The sequence below is a fragment of the Salvia miltiorrhiza genome, chromosome 5 (assembly GCF_028751815.1).
Source record: "Salvia miltiorrhiza cultivar Shanhuang (shh) chromosome 5, IMPLAD_Smil_shh, whole genome shotgun sequence".
NCBI classification, from domain to species: Eukaryota; Viridiplantae; Streptophyta; class Magnoliopsida; order Lamiales; family Lamiaceae; genus Salvia; species Salvia miltiorrhiza.
The window spans coordinates 51,113,480-51,127,913 of NC_080391.1; the positions used below are offsets into that span (position 1 = coordinate 51,113,480).

The 14,434-nt window shown below is 34.3% G+C and overlaps 1 long non-coding RNA gene and 4 other non-coding genes across 5 annotated transcripts; all 5 read left to right on the plus strand.

Moving 5' to 3' along the window:
* The first annotated feature begins 484 nt into the window (after positions 1-484).
* On the plus strand, positions 485-5,218 carry LOC131024840 (uncharacterized). The gene is made up of 2 exons (XR_009101997.1): positions 485-2,972; positions 4,381-5,218. It is a non-coding gene; the product is annotated as an uncharacterized LOC131024840 (long non-coding RNA).
* LOC130987260 (small nucleolar RNA Z107/R87) lies at positions 699-807 on the plus strand. The gene has a single exon (XR_009089651.1). It is a non-coding gene; the product is annotated as a small nucleolar RNA Z107/R87 (small nucleolar RNA).
* Positions 894-993, plus strand: LOC130987282 (small nucleolar RNA R30/Z108). The gene has a single exon (XR_009089672.1). It is a non-coding gene; the product is annotated as a small nucleolar RNA R30/Z108 (small nucleolar RNA).
* Positions 1,080-1,175, plus strand: LOC130987274 (small nucleolar RNA snoR31). Its single transcript, XR_009089664.1, has one exon. It is a non-coding gene; the product is annotated as a small nucleolar RNA snoR31 (small nucleolar RNA).
* On the plus strand, positions 1,282-1,378 carry LOC130987257 (small nucleolar RNA snoR31/Z110/Z27). Its single transcript, XR_009089648.1, has one exon. It is a non-coding gene; the product is annotated as a small nucleolar RNA snoR31/Z110/Z27 (small nucleolar RNA).
* Positions 5,219-14,434: the final 9,216 nt, after the last annotated feature.

Here is a 14,434-nt window from a genome sequence, read left to right on the forward strand (position 1 = left end):
GTGACGTCTACGTGGAGTCCACATAGCATCTATGTGGTTCATCGGAGTCAAAATTGGACAACTAATAAAGTTCATGTATTTTATTGAACTTTTTTAAGTACAATATATATCAAAAATAAATTTTGACCAAAGTTGATGTATTTACGTGCAATTAACCGATATATAAACAAAGAATCATATTTTGAGTCGTTGGAAAAATTACATCTAATTATTTACCTTTCAATAACATAATAATAGTAATAATAGTGGCATTATAATAATAACATGTTTAAATTCGAAGTCATTATATAATAAAATGTTTAAATTCAAAGTCAAGTTACAGATTTGACAATTTTGGGCCCTTAATTAATAATGAGACCAATTCGCTTTACAACTTTGGGCCCGTAAGAAACAATAATACGGCCCACATATGCACAAGTAATAATAGCATGGGTTTTGAAAATTAATAAAATGTGAATTGAACAATGCAGCAGGAAATAAATAAAAGGGCACGAACCCTAACATTTGCGAGCGCCGCTGCTGCTCCTTCTCTTTCTCCTTCTTTTCCACACTATTTATCTTCCACTGCAGTCCCCATTTTATTGTGTTCATTTTGGCTGAAGAAAATATATTCTCTTCCTACAATAATATTATCGTGTTCTTCCTTTTTTTTTTTTTTTGGAATTGGATTAGAGTAACGAAATCAATTACAAAATCGAAATCGCTGTGACGACTCGGAAAATTCAAGCTCAACAGACCGGATTGCAGGTTTCTCTCTATTCAGAGATTGTTACTTGCATGTCGATTAACCCGCTGAACTGAGCGATTCTCTCTTACGTATTTGATTTAGTTTATTTTTTAATTTTTTTCATTTATGAGCATTTTTATCGATGTTTTTTTTTTTTTTTTCTGGATTCGTTTACTGTGACGATAAAAAGCTCCCTCTTCTGAAGAACATTGAGGACGTTTGCCGGCAGAATCGAACCAATTACTTAATTTGCCACCACTGAGTAAACGAATACATTTCTCATTTTGAGATACTTATTTCCTATTTCTTTTTTCCATTTAAAACTATTTTCTATGTGTTCTACATTCTGAATTTGATTGGGATGAAGCAATATTTTAATTTCCAACACTTGGACTGAGAGGTAGGAAATCTCACCTCTAGTGATGCAATAATTTGCTACTGAATCATGTTTAATATAATCACCGTTTATTTTTTTTGTATTTTTGGCTTTTTTTATGTTAATTTTAAAGGAATTATGTGGATAAAACATATTTATGTTTTGATTTTATTGGAGGATCATCATGTGATGAATACACTTACAAATCTTAGGACACCTTTGGACACAGTCTCTTTCTAGCTGTGAATGAAAATCAACTTTATTCTGATGATGATCAAAACTGCCTTTTTAATTTTTTCCGTTCTTTAAATAAATCAAATCTTTTCTTGTATTTGTACGATATTATGATTATTTGAGTTTTTTTGGCATTGTTTATTTTCTTTTTTAACTCCTTATTTCTAATAAATTGCTTTTTTTTTCATTGTTCGCCAAAAATTGTGTTTGATTATCTCCTAAAAATTATTGCCAATTATCTCAAAAAAAATATGGTTCATCAAACACTAACAAAATTCAATTGTTAAAATTCTCAACTTGGTACAAATCCAAAATTTGATCTATTCAAGGTAAGAGATTCTTCTAAAATTTGATCCACGGCCACGATCGTTCCTCAACCTGCCAACCTGCTGAGCTGCCCCTGCTTAATATCGTTACCGTCGGGCAAATGTTCCGGAGCGTCAGCAGGAATGCGATGTTGATGGAGGGCTATGTCCGTCTCATCACGAACGAGACCATTATGGCTGCTTTCAGGCTTTCGATCCCTATATTTTCTATGACTGCTTTTCCTTCGTGAAGTTTGAGCTGTTGTTGTGTCTGCATCAAGCATAGCAATCATTTCTTGCATAATTGGATTTGTTGCTGAATTTCGAATGAATTGTTTCCACATTTCATCAATTTCATCTGAATGAACATCAGACATATTTTTGTGATGTGTTCAAATGAAAAATTGAATAGTTGTGAAAAAGATAAAAGAAAGTGTGTGATTTTTGTGCTTCAAATGCTAAATGTAACACTTATATATAGCTAAAATATTTATGACCGTTAGGATATAGTTGTTGTGATTGTCAGATAATAATTGTGTGCTTTTATTATATTTAAAACTTTTGGATTGAGTTGTTGGACTATAAATATAAATTTTTTATTACATTTATGATCATTGAACGTGATTGTTGTATTTAGGGGCGGTAATTGGTCCGATTTGATTATAATCAAATCGATTTTTTGATTAATTAGAATCGATTAATCATGAAATAGTGAACTGAAAATTGAATCAATTTTTAATTCGATTAACTGATTAATTGCTTAACCGAATTAATCGGTCTTTTTTGGGGCAATTCAGTTTATTTTCAAAAAAATAGACTTCACCAAATTGAATCACGTGAAGAAACGATTTTTTAAAGTCTAGAACTTGCAATATAGAAAACACAATCAACTTCCTAGATTTTTTCTGCACAAAGCCCATTAAAAAGAATTCAAAAGCTTAGAAAATTCTTACGATATTGTTCAAATGTTATTTAGTGTCGTTTCTTACTGTCGCGTTCACAGGTGTTCCCTATGTATTCTCCTCGACTCCCTGATATTTCTGCGGCAACATCAAAAGTGATCAAGAGAAATGAAGAGATGATGATGATATATAGCTCATTAGTTATTACCATCTAGAAGTGTTTGTGATCTGAAACAACTTATTCAATTCGGTTCTGTTGCTTTGATCCCAAAGTATATGCTTGACAGTTGCTGGGGCCTCGTTCAGATCGACAAAGTTGCTACAGTTACATCCAACTTCTGAATGTGCCATAACGCGTGTGGTCGTGATCCAGAATAGGCAACAATAACCAGATGATGACGCTACTTCCAAAAGGACGATACTTTCAGGTACAAGGAGTATACACTTGTGTTGTGGTATGTGCTAAGAATACTAACGACTTTAGCATGCATATGTAGTTCAAACATCGATTTGCTTAAATGCTTTTTGAAAATAGAATTGTTGAATTAGATGCAACTTTGGATAAAGGATCGTTATTAGAAACTCTCACTAAGTTGTACACTATCTTTCAAGTTAGTAGGTTACAAGTGCCTATATATTAGGGTTTATATTTGTGAAAAATATGCAAGTTTTTTTGATATCAAGCCAGATTCTCTGTGGATGATTGCCAAAAGTCGTTCAAAATTTTCTTATTGAAATTCACGAAATTGTATGATTTTACATGTTTAATTAGAGAATAATTAAGAGTTTGTATAATCGAAAGTTCATACATATTTAAATTTTCTTGGCCGTTATCTGTAGATGCAACAGAGGATCTAACTTACTACTCCCTCCGTCCCACTTCAAATGTCTCACTTTCCATAATGGGGTATCCCACTCCAAATGTCTCATACTTTTTTTGGCAATACACTCTCTCTTTATACTTAATATTTAAATAATTTTCACCAACCCACTTTATCTACTTTATACCCACTTTATCTACTTTATACCCATTTCTTAATCTCCGTGCCCAAAAGTAAGGGGACATTTGGAGCGGGACGGAGGGAGTAGTTTGTGAAGAAATAGCAATTTTGGAATATAGATGGGAAATGTCCAGAATAGTTTTATCGTTGATCTGATTTTAGAATTTATAGCATGCGTGTTGCTCATAATTTATCATACGGAGGTAAAATTATAATAGTTTAATCTATTATTAAATTAATATATGGTATAATTAGGATGCGTATTATGTATTCTACCTAGGAGTTGGTATACAGAGATGAGGTAAACATATTCTCATAGATCTTTGTAATATATAAAGGGTGTTGGGTCCCGGAGAGTTGACTGAACAGGTGTATGGGAGGGAGGGGGGGAATACACCTGAAGGCTATTTTTCGTGGCGTAAACAAACAAACCTAATTTCAGTAGGAAATAGGTTGTAGACTGATACTGAGAAGACTTCAGTAATGTTGATATCAGTCGAGCACAAAGCTTAACTGATATCCATGTATGGCTTCAGTCTAGAGTTTGTAAAACAGAGTAGAGTTATTGATCTTACTGACTATCGGTAGATTGATCAGTTAGACTAATAACTCAGCGCATCGAAAATTAAACTTAACGCCAATAGCTTTAGAAATGTTTTTCACTTATAAAATCCTTAGTTAAAGTTTTCAGTTAAGCAAGTTCAGTTGTAAAACAGTTTGAACACAGATAGTTGATTTATGCCTAATTGTTTTAATTTTAGGGGTTTGTATGAGCTTTATTTTAAGATAATCTTCTGGAAATTGTGCGTTTTATGGTGTATTTTATGCTTTGCAGGAGATTTAGGTTTTCGAGATGAAGCGTGCAAATTTTGGAGAGTTTGGGTTAAGAATCATGTTTATGTGCATACTCTGGCGTGCCAGAGCAGAGAAGGCCCGCGCCAGAGCGGAAGCCCCGCGCTGCAGAGCAGGGCAGATGCACTCGCCAGAGAAATCAAAGCCCAGAGCAGCGAAGTTAACTCGTCAGAGTAGAAGAACCAATCTCCAGAGCAGAGAAACCAATAGCCAGAGGAATCAACGGTCAGACCAGAGGAATCACTAGTCAGAGCAGAGAAATCAAAAGGCCAGAGCCAGAGCATAGGAATCACTAGTCAGAGCAGACAAGTGCGCCAGAGCGGAGGTCCGTTTCTCTGACGGAAGTCGTTTCTCTGGCGAGGTCCATTTCTATGACAACATCCGTTCCTCTGGCGAGAGCTGCGAATTCGGCCAGAATGGAGATGACTTGCAGCGCGCGTCACAGCTGGAAGTTGCCTTATCTTACACGATTTTATTGCCTTTAGAGTTCTACTTTGCATGGCAACTTCCATGGTGATCAAGAGGGATTTGAAGTCTATAAATAGGGCTTAGTTATTCATTGTAAAATAATCCTTCTGCCTCCAGGCGTGTAGTTAGATAAAACCCTTTGCCCTAATCTTTAGTTTCCGCCAAGTTAGCTAAAGCTTAGGTTTATTGTTTTTCATAGTTCTAGTTTCGATTTCTGTTCTAGTTAATTTAGTTTATAGTTCTTTTAATTCATGTTTTAGATTAATTTCCGTTTAGAGTTGTAATTACGTGACAGATTACTTCTCGAGACGATTTACGGTATTTCTTTAATCAAGTTTATTTATTTGCTTTTACTTATGATTTCTTTAAATTCTGCAAATTTACTTATGCGATTTTATGATGCTTTCTTTAAATTATGCACTTTGGTTTCTGCCTAGTTAGATTAGATTAGAAGTTTTAATTAAATTTATTTAAATTTGATTTGCCTAGTTAATTCTTTACTTTAAGTTCATTTAATTCTTGCCTAGGGTTTAATAGTTTCACGCCTAGATAATTTTAAGATTAAGTTTTCAGTTAAGTTTAAATTACAAGTATTAGTTAATAATTCCTTTTTGCCTAGTTAAGTTTAAATTCATGTTAATTTACTTTCCATGTTTTAGTTTAAAAATCTTAAGTTTACAGCCTTCTTGTGACATAATTAAAAGCCTTTCAAGATCTTCCTTGAGAGACGACATTGAGTTAGCTTATCATTGCTAGGATGTCCTTGTTCTATTGCAAGTCAATCTAGAGGTGTTTCTAGTTGAGTCAATAGCAAGCAACTGAAAGCAGATAAAGAACACAAGGATTTTTACGTGGTTCGGAAGCCAAAGTTCCTAATCCACGGTCAGATGATTAGTCTGACAAACACTCTGGGCTAATGCTTACTGGTGTACAACAAACTGTGAACTGAAAATTTAATTTTCAGCACCAACACACTGAGTTGGATTTCTCGCTCGCTCTTAGCACGCTACGACACACACGTGCCTTTGTAGCGCTTAGCTAAGATCTCTGGAGTCAGAACCCAGGTCTGAACTCCGCTCTACTCAAACACTCTTCTCGCTCGGTTGAAAATAGGTTTGAACTCTTCCAACTGAGATTACAGAGAACAGGCTCTCAAGTAATCAATTCTAGGCTTAAGATAAAGCATGGGTTGCCTAGATTTCTAAGAGAGTTAATCAGCTAGATTGATATTACAACGTTTGGGTACTCTCTTCTTCGATTCAAGGTTATGTCTAAGATATAGGCTAATCGGTTATTTATATATTTATGATCAAATAAATAAATAATACTCCATCCATCTCATTGATAATGACTCGTTACTGTTCGACACGGTTATTAAGAAGAAGAGTGATTAAAATATAAAAGTGATCCAAAATGATGGACCTCACAACTTTTTATGAAAGAATAAAGTTTCCTTTTTTGAAACAAATCATTATCAACGGGACAGACGAAAAAAGAAGAAGTCATTATTAACGGGACAAAGGGAATACAATGCAATGAGAATTAGTTTGATTATTAAAAATAAGTCATTATCAACAGGACGAAAGGAATACTATGCAATGTGAATTTGTTTGATTATTAAAAATAAGTCATTATCAACGGGGACGAAGGGAACACTATGCAATCAGCATTGGTTTGATTATGGGATTATGGCAAAAAAAATACACAAACTTTGAAAAAATTACAATTTACACATGAATTTTTAATTATATTAAAAAATACATAAATTTATATTTTTGTTGCAACTTTTACCTAAATTTTGACTTTCAACAAAATTAGAACTTAGTTGACAATTGAAATTAAGTCAAATATATTAATTTTTGTCTTCTTAGACCTCCGAGCTTTGGGTGGGGGGGCATTTTTTTTGAAGAATTAGTCTTGATAGATAAAAATAGTAAGACTAATCCATTGTTTACTTTGTTGGATTGAAACTTTTGGTTATTCCAAGGCCCTTGATTATTTTTATTATTTAAGTTTGTTTTGCTTGATTCTTTTTTTTTTGTGATAAATTAACATTATGAAATAAAGAAATTTAAAGGCCACGTCACAGGGAACTCGAACCCAAGACCTTTAGCCTTAGACATTAATCCTTTACTACTTGGTCACACACACACACGTAAGTTTGTATAAATTTTTGTCCATAACCCCTTTGATTATTATTGAAGTTTCTTAGGAGATGATTGGTATGATGGAATGGAATGAGGGTGGAATGGAATGAGGTTAGGAATGAAATGAAGGGGGGAAAGGAATGGCAAACCTTGATGATTCCTTTGCTTGGTATGCATAAGGAATACAAGAGGAATGGAATTGTAATTCCTTGTTTGATTCCATTCCTATGATTGATATCTAAAAATAAATTCTAGAAATGGAATGAAATTATTTTGTTTTACTAAATTAACATTTACATCATAACTAGCATTTGCACTCGTGCAACGCACGAATTTTTTTATATATTTTATTATATATAAAATTTATATTATATATAAAATTTATATTAATTTGATTTTTATATAAAAAATTCTAAATATAATAAAAAATATTGTAATTTAAGATAAATATTTTAGTTTAATATGAAAAAATAAAGAATAATTCACATTAATAATTTTATTATAATCACAAATTTGCCGCTCAATTTTGTTTAAAATCAATTTGAAATTGAGAACTCCATTTTTAATATAGTATAGATTTATCAAATTGGCATTATTTTGCATCTCTCATCTCTATTTTGTGTTATATTTGTAGGGACAAACCAAAATTTGCATTGGGGTAAAATCGGAAAGAAAAAAAAAATTGAATATTAATAAAATTATATTTTAAAAAAAATTGACGTATTTTCCATGCATATTACTACACAAAAACATGCACCCCCAAAAAAATTAAGTTTTTCTTGCCACCCACAACCCCCCCCCCCCTATCTTTTTATTAAATTTTTCTTGCCACCCCCAACCCCCTTCCCCCAAATTTTTGTATATTTTACTCGCCACCCCCACACCTCCTCCCCTCCTTCCCAATTTTTTTAGGGTAAATTTGGTTTAAAACAATAATAAATTTTCAAATTTTGGTTTTTCCCACAAATATGGCTGAACATCGGTTCAAAACCGAACCGAACCGACCCGATTTATAAAAACTGAATTTTCTATTTTTCAAATCATAAAACACATGCTACTGTCATTTGACTCATTTCAAATAATTACAAAAAAAGCGAAAAGAACAAGAAAAACATGTTGTTGCTGCCTCACATCTCGAAATCTGAAGAGAAAAAAATCCATAAACATCAGCGATTCAATTTCACACATATCAGTCAATTCATAAAACAAGAAAAACATATATTAACAATTCATTCTTAAAACAAGAATGCTACTGCGTGGACGTGACGACACAGATCGCGGGCTGCTGCTGTTGCGGAGGAGAGGCCGGGGAGCAGTCATCGTCGCCGACTCGCCGATAGGGTGCTGCTTGCTACTGCTGTAAGACGGCGGTCTGCTGGCAAATGACGGGAGGACGCAGGTCGTGGGCTGGGCTACTGCTGTTGCGTGGACCTGGCGAAATGGCGCCGGTCTTCTGGCGTGGCGACGGAGGGGAGGCCGGAGCGGAGAAGGAGTAGTTCTCTAGGGTTTCACTTTGAAAGTTCAGATTCTAGAATATGGGTGTGCGGCACAGCGGTAGTTCACTTTGAAATTGAGAACTCCATTTATTTTATTGCATGTTCAGGTTCACCAGCAAACGTTTCCCTAATAACTGGATCTTGAGTTGCAATACCAATGAGACATGTGTCTTCGTGTCATTTCTGCATTATGATGGATGGGTGTGGGTGTGGGTGGCGAGTAAAATTTAAAAAAAAAAAATTGTGGGGGTGGGGAGAAATTAAAAAAAAATTGGAGGGTGGGGGTGGGTGGGTTGGGGTGGGGAGAAAAACAAAAAAAAAAATTGGGGGGAAAGGGAAAGGTGGGTGAGGTGTGGGGGTGACGAGAAAACTTTTAAAAAAAAAAAATTGGAGGGTGGAATGGCGAGAAATTTTTTTAAAAAAATAAAATTTTTTTTTTTGGGTAGAGGGGGTGGGGTGGAAGGGGTGTAAGTAGGGGTGGGGTGGGGTGGGGTGGGGTGGGGTGGGGTGGGGTGGGGGTGCAAAATATATAAGGATAATTTTGTCAAAACCTAAATTTAGGTGAATTAGAAATGGAATGGAATGAAATGGGTAATACCATGTGGGAGGGAAGGAATGGTGATTCCTATATGTAAAGGAATGGTGATTCCCTTAAGAATGGTGATTCCTAAAATAAAACTATACCAAGCATAGGAATGGAATGGAGGTAGGAATCACCATTCCATTCTCACCTCCATTCCATCATACCAATCACCTCCTTAGAGAATATTGAAACGCTAATTATCATTAGTCAAGAGGGTGTTGGAGAATTGAAAAACGTAACTACGAAAGATCAGTTCAATCGCGATTCCATTTTTTTTTAGATATATTTTGACATCTTTGATGGAAACTTATTTCCTACTTTCTTGTTTCAAAAATCATAATCATAAGTAGTTCTCCCTTGAATAAAAGTAATTTTCAAACAATACTTTTACACATGATTTGACAAATTCTAAATGAGATTCCCCAAGATTAATTCTACCAATTCAAAAATTCTCAATCACCCAAGATTCTTATCCAAAATACCCTCTGAGTGGGAAAGAAAAAAAAATAGTTATAATTTTTTTTTTCACAAAATCTCATGTATACTCGGGGTATTAGTGTTATTTCAATATAGTGATAGTGTCATTTAGAGTTAGTGTCATTTTAATATAGTGTTAGTGTCATTTCGAGATAGTGTTATTTATATAATATGATAATGTCATTTGTAAAACAAAATAGTATCAATGTCATTTCAAGATAGTGTTAGTGTTAGTGTCATTTTAATATAGTGTTAGTGTTATTTCAAGATAGTGTTATTTATATAACATGATAATGTCATTTATAAAACAAAATAGTGTCAGTGTCATTCCAAAATAGTGTTAGTGTTAGTGTCATTTACACCTGGATAAACGGTACACCCAAATGTACATGAGACCACCTCATTTTTTTAGGGTAAAAATAGTTGAACTTTAACATCATTTTTCCCACAAATTTAGGGACTTATAAATCCTCATGTAATCATTTTCATAATGGGCTATATAAGAGGAGTTTTCTCTCTCAATTGTTTCTCTCCAATTTTTCTCTCTTTTCTTTCATCAGTTTTTTCATTATTTTTTCTTTTCTTTTTTATAAAATATTAGTAATTCTTTTCTAAACATAGTCAAATTTGATTTCTGAAGAAATATTCAATATGCAATATGCATCTTAAATTTAAGTTCGTAACAAGATCTTTAATATGATATAAAAATCATTAAAAATGAATTTAAAATGAATATGTTATGAAAATTTTGAAATATTTTATTTTCTTTCTCTTTATTAAAATTTTGCAACTTTTTATTTTGTCCGTGTATGGAAATATTTATTTATTTATTTGTCCGTGTAATCGCTATTTTAATTTTAAACCATATTTTGCATTTATTTATATTTTAATTCTGTTTAATATTTATATTTAATTATTTAATATTTTGTTTAATTTCGATTTCACTGTGCATCATGTATGCGCGTAGTAATATACTAGCAAAAATTGTCGCCATTATTAGGCTATTGATAATGAAGCCAACGTGCCCAACCCTCAAACTCAATTGAAGGGTGATTGGGTTGAGATAGGTATGGGATCGTCACATCGTTGTCACAATCGAAGCAGGAATCAACATTTATTAGTAATGTTTCTCTGCATAAATGTATTTTTGATGAAAACAATCATATAAACATAATTAGAATATATACATGCGTGGCTTATACACTGATTCTACGAATTCGAATATATACATGCGTGGCTTATAAAAAAAATTCGTGCAAAGTTGCAAACTGCACATCGCCTTAAATAGACAATCTTTACAAGTTGTTCATAAAAGGAATATTCTTCACCAAAAAAGAAAAGAGTGAGCAAAAATAAAACAAGGGGAAAGAAGGAGCAAGAATATTGTTATACTAATCAATAAGGTTCGGAAATCAACTTTTATTTGAAGACACATTGCTAATTTAATTTTGTCTTGAAAATTATACTGCTCCCTCCGTCTCACTAAAAGTGGTCAGTATTCTATTTTGGATCGTCCCACTATAAATGGCACATTTTCATAAATAGAAAATTTTAACTCTTAAAAAGGTGTAGGCCCTATCACTTTCAACTCATTTATACATTCTCCATAATTCTTGTAACGAAGAGTTTTGAGCCTGTAACAACCCGCTCTTTTATTATATTTAAACCCAGTAATTATTTATTATTTAAATTCAACTTATGACACTGGATTATATTCTAATTAAGCAGGATTATTATTTTATTACCAAGTCAGTCGCTTCGCGTAAATAAAACCGCGATGAGAATTATCGAGTAAGCCAATAATTATTTATTTCAGATTCATAACTGACTTAGTTAAGTCATGTTATTTATTAATCACAATAGAATTATTTTTCTATTATTATTTCTTGAGTCGTGATTTATTCCGGTTTATGAAGAATTAAATCTACGGATTTAATTTAGAATTTATTCTAGCTAAGAAAGGAAGCAGATATCGAGTAGTTTCATAAACACGCGATATTAACAAAACCCAGTAGTTGGATTTTTTTTTAAAAAAAAAAATGCAATACAATATTACAGATATAGAAATTCCAAGACAAGAATTATTGCTTCTGTTTATACTTCACTTTACAAACCCCTATTTTTCTATCTATCTACCAACACTTAAAAAAAAAAAAAAAAAAGGAATAGTGTATGTGTGTGAAAGAAATCTGCAGCTATCCCTTAAGCGCATGCTCAGCCATATTTTTGACTCCAGCTCCACGCCTTTGAAATATTCTTCTTTGACTCCAGCTCCAGCAGCATATTTGCAAAATTTTCACACCCAAACACCTTCATGTGGTTTCAGATTTCAGCAGCTATTAATCCTCATCTCATACCCATTCCATACTTAAACGTTTTCATCATTCTCTGCCAAAGAAATTTTCAAGTATCAGTTAATTCTTGCTTCATTCAACACCAACGAGCAGTTCATTCAACAACCAACACAAACATTCAAGGTATTGATTCTATCTCAAATATCCATTCCAGTAAAGCATTCATACCAAAGCATGATCAGTTTTACAATGATAGAAAACCTTTGTAAGCATACTGAACTTAACAAAGTTACACTCCTTATAATGCAAACACCAACAATTCTTAGGCAAAGCAAGAACAGACTGCACTCTTTCACACTAGGAAAATAAGAATTGTAGAAGATGTACCCCTAGACTGCCTTTGTTCGTATGTTGCTAAGACAAATACAGTAAAACCCCAAACTCCAAATCACACGCCATTTTCTTAATAACGAAGAGACAAGACAAGAACTTAGCTTTAGACGACGAAGGACGCTGCCCAGTTCAGTCGGGCTAAGAGACGTCGAGTGGGCGGCGACTACTGCCAGCTCTGAATTGAGGATGACGGCGCACCGAACCAAAGCTGTGGCGACTTCGCCGATTTCCGAAATCTGCCAGTGGTGGCGAATGAAACCCAGATACGGCAGTCTCGCCGGAAATCGCACGCCGAGGCGACGGACGGAGACACAGCATCCTTCACGCGGCGGCGTCGAACAGAGGGAGGCGATTTTCTGATTTTTGGAAAGCTAGGGCTTTTACTCCATTCTTCATTTGGGGATTTCGATTGAGAGGCAAATCGAGAGAGGGGGGAAGCCTGAGGAGGCAGGTGAACGCCGGCCACGCCGGCAACAGGTCGCTGGACTGCAGGAGACCGCGACGGCAGCAGAAGCCTCGGCGTCGGCTGGAGGCGGAGCAAGAGGAAGACGAGTTTGAGAGAGAGCAGATCGCTTGAGAGAAGAGGAAGAAAGAAGGGCGCACGGATGGGCGCGAAGGCAGCCAGCGCCGGATTCCGGAGCCACGGCGGCGGAACTCCTCGGCGATGGCTGGATCGAGCGAGAGAGAGAGATGATGAACAGTGTCGTTTCTTGATAATTGAGAGAGAGATGATGAGCAGCTTTCGTTTCTTGATAATTGAGAGAGAGATGATGAGCAGCTTTCGTTTCTTGATAATTGAGAGAGAGAGAGTCCTACTTTAATAAAAGAAAAAAAGGGAGAGAACGATAATTAAGAGTCCGAGAGAGTGTTCCTTTCTGTAATAAAGATAGAGAGAGAGGAGAATTGTCGGTAGTGAGAGAACCGAGAGTGAAGACTTATGGGGAGAATTTTTGGACTCTTTTATTGGGCCTAGTTCATTTTATTTTATTGGGCCGGAGATTAATTCTTTCCAGTCCACATTAATTATTACTTGGGCTCCTACGATTTAATTGATTAAGTCCAATGAAATTTATTTATTTAACCCAATAAGAATTATTATTTTAGGCTTCTGTATTAATCCTAATTATTTTAATTAATGATTAATATTAAAATTTACTAATTATTTTAAGGGTGATGATGGGCTCACTTATTGGGCTTCATGATTTTATCTTGGGCCTCATTTGTTGGGCTTTAGAATTTAATTGATGTTGGGCCTAATATTATTAATGCATTGGGCTTTGAATTTATTCATTTGGGCTCAAATTAAATTCCTTTTGGGTCTTGATTATTTTTATTTTAATTGGGCCTTCATAATTATTCTATTAAGTTTAATTAGAGAAGATTTTAAGACTTACTAATTATTAATTAGTAAGTGAATTAGATTATTTTAAGATGAGTAGATTATTAAAGATTAATAATCCGACCTCATAAGACGAGCTTTAATTACTTAAATAGGATTAGCATCTCATAATTTAATTAAAGGAATATGAGTCATGCATAATCATTTCACGCATCCTCATTTATTGAGATCTTTCGAGAATTAGAATCTTATTTTATTTTCTCGAATTAAAGGTCAAGCACCAGAGTTAGAGCTAAACCGTGAGTCTGCTATTCAGGTAGGCTTTCTACGTATAAACTAAAATTATATATTAGAATTGTTAAGACTTTATGCTTATGAATTTAAATGATATTGTCAATGCCTAAATGCTTTATGTTTTATTATTAATTGCCTATCTGATGTTAATCGAATTCGGATTCTGGATGGGACCGCAAATCCCTTCGGAATTAGTGTACACCTTGTGATCGTGAGTCATCTAGCGGGTTGGCCGATCATAGTGTCCGTAGAGGGAGGCCTCCCTCTCGACACGAGTTACTGATATGGTGATTAATGATATAAAATACCTGCGCGGGTTATTGATGAAAGAAATGATATTATGTTTGGTAAATACGAGTCTTTAAAGGAAAACCCTCGTATCTTACTACTGTTGAAAGGCATGACAATAAAATATTATGCATGTATGTAAATTTCGGCAAGTGTCCACTAAGTACTTTTGTACTTAGCCCTGCATGTATTTTTAAATGTGCAGGTTGAGCGGTGATCGAGGATGTAGTGTGCAAGCGGAGCTTTGTCAAACTAGGA